Below are 6,498 nucleotides of genomic sequence, written 5' to 3' on the forward strand. Positions count from 1 at the left end.
GACGCTTTTCAGTTGCTTTTGCAACAGATCATGGTCCGTCGTAAAAGGACTTTTGCCTCGAAACATTATTTTTTTCATTTTTTTAAAAAATATGGTGGAAAATTAAGTTTTTTTTGTCTAATAATTGTTTTTTAATAGAATTTCGGTGGTTTAATTGTACAAATTTGTATCTAAGATTATTTTTTAACAATTGTTTAAATGCAAAAATAAAAATAAAATTTACTTTTATATTAAATGAGTGGATTTTTTTTCTTTTTTTAATTTAAAAGTAATATATAAATGATTTATAATATCACATGAAAAAGAATATTGAGAAGTTTAAAAATTTTAACAATGTTTGAGAAAAAATTTAGATTTTGAAAAAAAAAAAAATCGTGATTTAATAAAAATCTATTTTGTGGGGAAAAAAAGAATATTGAATAAAGTTGATAATTTGAAAAAAAAAAAGAATTTGATTTCGAGAAAAAAAATAATATCCTGATAAAGAAAATTAAAAAGATTTTAAAATATGTGAAAATTTTCACTATGTTGAAAAATGAAAATATTTTGAAAAAGAAAATGAGAGTTTATATTTTGAAAAATAAAATAAAATTGAGAAGTTCGATGAAAATTGACCAGTTCGAAAAAAAATGCTTAAAAAAAATTGGAGAAGTTAGAAAGAATTGAAAATTTTAAAATAAAGCGATATTAAAAAATTGATACTTTAACAAAAAACAAACATTTTGTAACAAAAATTAAAGAAGTTGAAAAAATTTATGATTTTGAAAAATAATTGAAAATGTTCAAAATTTGAAATTAAATGAAAAAGTTATTTATAAAAACACTGAGATTTTGAAAAAAAAATAAATATCATTTTAAAAAACAAAATGATGCTTTTGAAGAAAACAAATCGAAATTTTGGAATTTTTGGGAAAAAAAAAATTAAAATTTGAGAAAATTTTTGAGATTTTGAAAATAAAATTCAGAATTTGTATTTTAAATTTTTTTGAAATATTTTATAATAAAAATGATATTTTGTTAAAAGTTTTCAAAGAAAAATTAAGAGAAAAAACATACATTTTAAAAAAAAATGTTATTTTTAAATGGAAATTGAAATTTATTTGTGAAAAAAATTATATATTTTTTAATAAATTATTAGGCACATCCACTAATTGAACCGTTAATCGTTTTCGGACAATCTAATTAGTTCAGATTGAAGAGTAAATAACTTCAGATGTTTAAATCAAATTTCACTCAAATTGTTGATCAATCTTGTATGCCCAATATCTTTCTCACATGTAGCTTGATCGAGGCGAGTAACTAGTCAAATTGAGGATATTGATCAATAAAATAGAGTGAATGGACCAGACATATAAAATGGGCCAACCTATTGACCTCGCGAGAACCTAAGAATTGATGTTAGTAAGTTTTGTGGGCCCCGTCATGATGTGTGTCGAATATCAACACCGTGCATTTGATGTGTCCCCTTTAGGTTATAAAATATCTCAAAAATCATCCGTATACGAAACTCAGGTGGGCCATACCATCTAAACCCATGTGAAGACATCCTAAAAAATATAAAAGCACTTGGTGGGGCCCACATGAGTTTTAGATGCGGCTGAAACTTGGTCTCACCCCTCATCCAAGTGGGACACACATAATGAGTGGGTTGGATATGTGAATCACATTTAGGCAGACTCAATATATGATTATAGATATTTTAAGGAAACCCCTCTCCACTAAATTTAGGTGAGTTACTCATTACCCTTAGTATACTGAGTAAACTTTGTGGGTCCACCGTTATTTATTTATTTTATCTACTTCGTTCATCCATGTTAATAGATAATTTGAGGTCTAAAGAATAAAATGGAAGCATATCTAAAGCTCAAGTGGACCACACCACAGGAAATAGTGTAATTGAACCTCTACCATTGAAAAATTCTTGAAGGCCATAGAAGTTTTGAATCAAGCTGATGTTTGTGTTTTATCTTCATTCGTGTCTTTTTGATATTATGAACAGGTTGAATGGCAAATAAATATTACTGTGGGCCCAAGGAAGCCCACAAGGAAGGTATCAACTTTGGAAATCATTATTCCACATTGTATCGTGTGGCATGGTCCACTTAAGCTTTGGATTTACCGAAATTTGGGTTCAGCCCACACTGTTCATCCATTTTTCGAGATCATTTTAGAAAATTATCCAAAAAATGAATCATATCCAAAGATTAAATGGACCACACATAAATACCAGAAAGGGTAGTGATTTTCACTATTAAAAAATTCATAGGGCCCACCATACCGTTTATTTTCCACCTAATCTGTCCATAAGGTCACAAAGACCTGGATGAAGAGGAAAAACAAATTTCTTATTGATCCAAAACTTCTGTGACCCTCAAAAAGGTTTCAATGGTAGATGTTCAATCCCCCATTGCTTTTGATGGTGTGGTCTACTTGATAGTTAAACCTGTCTTATTTTTCGTCGGAAGCCTTATGACGAGCTCGCCATATGGATGGACGGTTTGGATATAACACATACCTTATGATAGGACCAACAGAACTTGCTGACATCACCCAGCCTATTCCCGGACGCGGATTAGCTACTGACGTACTAAAGTGACGTCACCAAGTTCTCTGGGCCGCACCATGATGTATTTTTTGTATCCACACCGTTCATCCATCTAGAGAGATCATTTTAGGATAAGATCCGAAGAATGAGTCACATCCAAATCTCCAGTGGACCCCACCGCAGAAAACAGTGGGGAGAGTGACGCCACCGTTAAAAACTTCTAAAGGCCATAAAAGTTTTCAATCAGGTTGATATTCGTGTTTTCCCTTCTTTAATGTCTTTTTTAACTTTTGAACAGGTTGGATTTCAAAAAAATCATCATGGTGGGCGTTAGGAAGGTTTCAACGGTGGGCATCAATTTTGCCGCTGTTTTCTGTGGTGTGGTCCACTAAAGCTTTGGATCTGCCTCATTCTTTGGCTCATGCATTAAAATAATATCTACAAATGGATGGGCGTTGTGGATATAACACGTACATCATAATGGGGTCCACAGAACTTGGTGACGTCACTTCAGTAGCGTGTCCGGCTACTCAACCGTTCCCCCATTCCATTCGCGATATCTGGTTAGGGCGCCGGCCCTAACCAGTTCTCTCCCTCTCTCTCCGTCTCTCTCTATCTCTGCAAAGATGATAACATCTCTTCCTATTCCTTCATCTTCTTCATCACTTCTTCTAGAGGCTTCCCAAATCTCTTGATCGAGAGCTGCTTCTACGATCTGCAATGCCTAGAGAAGTAACGCCTATATTCCAAATCTCGAGCCTTTCAGCAGGAGCAAGAGCATCAAGGAGTCAAAAGAAACTTCCTCCAGAAATCAGAGAATGAGCTTGCTATTATGATTTCCTTTTCCAGATTTCTTTTGTAATTTTTTAAACTTGAATCGCCGAAGATCTACCATTCACATAGGTTCGATCTCTTGAAATCAAAGGAATCCGAGGCTCCTCTCCAAAAGTTCGATCTCTTCCTCTCTCTATCTCTCTATGCCGCTCTTTTTCTCCGAGGGCCTCGTTTTCTCTGTTCTTCGCTGAGATTTGGGTTTTCTCTGTAAGCTCTCTCTCCCTCTCTCTCTCAGATTTTGTTTTGCCATTTAGATTTTTGGTGCATGGACCATAATATCATCATTTTAGGTCACCGAATAATGGCCCCACTCGTAAAAACTAAAAAACCCCATTGTGTAATACCTCTTATATTTCATCCATGCTAACTGTTTGATGAAATGGCTCAACAAGGAATGATTTGTGTTGTGGTAGCTGAACAGAGGGTTGTTCTGCTTTGATTTTGTGGATTAGAGCTTGGGCTGTAGTTGGGTCTTCACTTGATAGAAATTAAATACTTACATAATGATGCTTATTAGTTAGAATATCTGATAACTGTATACATGCACCAATCCTTGGTTACCTGGATTTTTTAATAATTTACATTATTTAAAATATTCCAATTCAAGTGTAGTGCATCTAATAATCCGGAACAAGGCTACGATGGTGATGATAAGTTAAAATCTCTCTTTATTTTGAACTCTGTTCCAGAAAATCCTGATTTGGTTTCTAATATCCCTTGCATCGTATGCTTGGAGCAAATGTTTCTAATGTCCATAATGTAATTTGCGTTGATGCATTCATCCATCCTTTCCATGTTCTGTTACTTTTCGTGCGCTCTGTTGTCTCTTGAATATAATTAGATCTGGAAGATGGGCATACACTGCATTTAGTTGCAAGACAGCCAATCCAGTCAGAAACACCGCCAGGGGCTGGCTCTGGAGAGACGGGGGGAAATCATGACAGTTTAACTATAAATAGAATGTCCTTGTTTCTGTCAGAAACCAAATACATAATTCTTTTTGGCATTAGATCTAAGCCTCCCCTATTTAAGGTCCAATTTCTACTTTGAGCATTTTAAGTTGCAGAGATCTAGAGAGGGTAGCATGGAGTTTAACACAAGCTCTACTCTATTCATTGTTACAATGAACTGTCATATCTAGAGATTCAGTTCCTTTTCAGCTGTGAACAGTTAGTTGGGCTCTGTGGATTGTATTTTGGTTTCTCAACAGGTTAAAAAGTCTGGTCAGAGAAATTGCAAATTTTCAGGCTGGGATACACCAACCTTAATCATCTAAGGATGTCTCTACGTGGTTGTAGGCATATGGCTTGGGAATACAGCTCATTGCGATCGACATTATCATTCCAAGATTACATGCCTGAATGTGGTCTATTTCAGAATCTGAATGCCAAACATGTTTTGGGGCTGTTGCTGCTTCAATTTGTTAAGTTCATGGCAACCGGTAGTTTGTATTAGTTCGTTTTTTCTATAAATTGCATGGCTGTGCTCACTATGTGAAATTTTGCAGGTTCTAAATTTGACCGAACTAGAACTTAATCGAGTGGATATCCGTGTTGGGCTATCTGGTGTTTTGTATTTTATGGATGGATCTCCTTAAGCAGTGTGGCAGTTGCGTAATCTTGTTTCACGGGTTTAATTAAAGCTTTATTTGTATAAGTTGCCCTCTTTTTTTTTTTTTTTTCTCTCTATACATAACTCCACCTTTAGAGTTTGCTAAGCCCATGGAATGGCCCCTTAACTTTCTTTTTTACTCATCATGATAGGAAACAGCCTAGTTGTAAGAGTCTTACAGTTTTAAGCATTTGCAACCATGAATTATTCTTTTAGAACTGATATGGAGGTTTACTATATGGAGCATTTGTTTTATTTTGCAGGAAATGATTCAACTCCTGGTGCCCCCCGTAACAAGGTTGGGCAAATTTCACACAGTGTGGTTCTGGGAACTTTCAATATTGGGGACCAAGGTGAAGGCATTGTACCTGACCTTACGCTGGTATGTTCATCGGTTTTGTTATAAGTGAATCACAATCAATTTTCCAGTTTTGTAGGCTAATTTTTCTCATTGCTTTCTTTCATAGATTATTGGAGCAGTTTTGAATTCTGTTGGAGTTGGAAATGTGGCTACTAGTGGCGGGGTGAGCAATACACCTACAGCTGTGAGTAATGCTTTGTTTATGCAGTAACAGTTTACATTGAGGTTCAACTGTATTCTCATCTGGGTGTTTGTGATTATCAGGCCAATGTGGCTGGCCCACCATCCCAAGGTGTTGATTTGCATCTTGCTCTAGTGGCTTTCCTTTAAAGCTGTCATCTTGTGTACAACTAAAATTTTGGAGAGTCATTATCATAAAGTTGCATTTATAGGCCTAGTCCATTCATTCTTCTTCAGAGCCATAAGCAATGCGTTGATGTAATTTGGGCACGACAAGGCATTTTCTTTCCATGGAAATTACTTTTTGACTTTTATGATGCACAATTTTACACTCTAAATCTTTTGCCAACTAGTTTTTTGTTTCTAGTTTTGCTTAATCGTAACTTTCTGCAGTTCCATAGAATAATGCAGGGCGCATTGAAAGAGGGGGGAACTGATCCAGTGACACGGGGACAAATTCAGGCAGAAGCAATGCAAGTAGGAGTGGCCATGCAACATTTAGGAGCTCTTCTTTTAGAGCTTGGTCATACTATTTTGACATTGTGTATGGGGCACTCCCCTGTATGATTTCTTACCTTTCTCCGTTTCACTGATTCAACTTCTCTCTCTCTCTCTCTCTGTATATATATATTCATTATAATGTTTGGGAAACTGTAGGCTGAATCTGTGCTGAATGCTGGACCAGCAGTTTATTTATCTCCATCAGGGCTAAATCCTATAATGGTTCAGGTTATTATTGATTTATGGTTCCTACAATGTATGATATGTCTATAAACAATGCTTTAAATCTCCACCTTCTCAGTCTAGGTTGCAATGCTGTAATGGATAAGAAACAATCTCCCCGTTTATCAGTTGTTTGGGTGACCTTATCTTCTGAAAGCGAGAATAATTCATGCGCAGTATCTCAGTTTGTTCATCTGTCTCAATGCATCTTTATGTGCAGAGGATTGCTGATCATGAAGCTAGT

At 35.3% G+C, this 6,498-nt stretch overlaps 1 long non-coding RNA gene across 3 annotated transcripts; it reads left to right on the plus strand.

The window, feature by feature from the left end:
- Positions 1-3,133: 3,133 nt before the first annotated feature.
- On the plus strand, positions 3,134-6,047 carry LOC131238766 (uncharacterized). Of its 3 annotated transcripts, XR_009168044.1 has the most exons (5): positions 3,134-3,586; positions 5,254-5,372; positions 5,458-5,535; positions 5,616-5,643; positions 5,933-6,028. It is a non-coding gene; the product is annotated as an uncharacterized LOC131238766 (long non-coding RNA). The 3 variants fall into 3 exon arrangements; XR_009168042.1 differs by lacking the exon at positions 5,616-5,643 and having other exon boundaries at positions 5,933-6,047; XR_009168043.1 differs by having other exon boundaries at positions 5,616-5,980.
- Positions 6,048-6,498: the final 451 nt, after the last annotated feature.

The sequence above is a fragment of the Magnolia sinica genome, chromosome 3, assembly GCF_029962835.1.
Source record: "Magnolia sinica isolate HGM2019 chromosome 3, MsV1, whole genome shotgun sequence".
Lineage (NCBI taxonomy): Eukaryota > Viridiplantae > Streptophyta > Magnoliopsida > Magnoliales > Magnoliaceae > Magnolia > Magnolia sinica.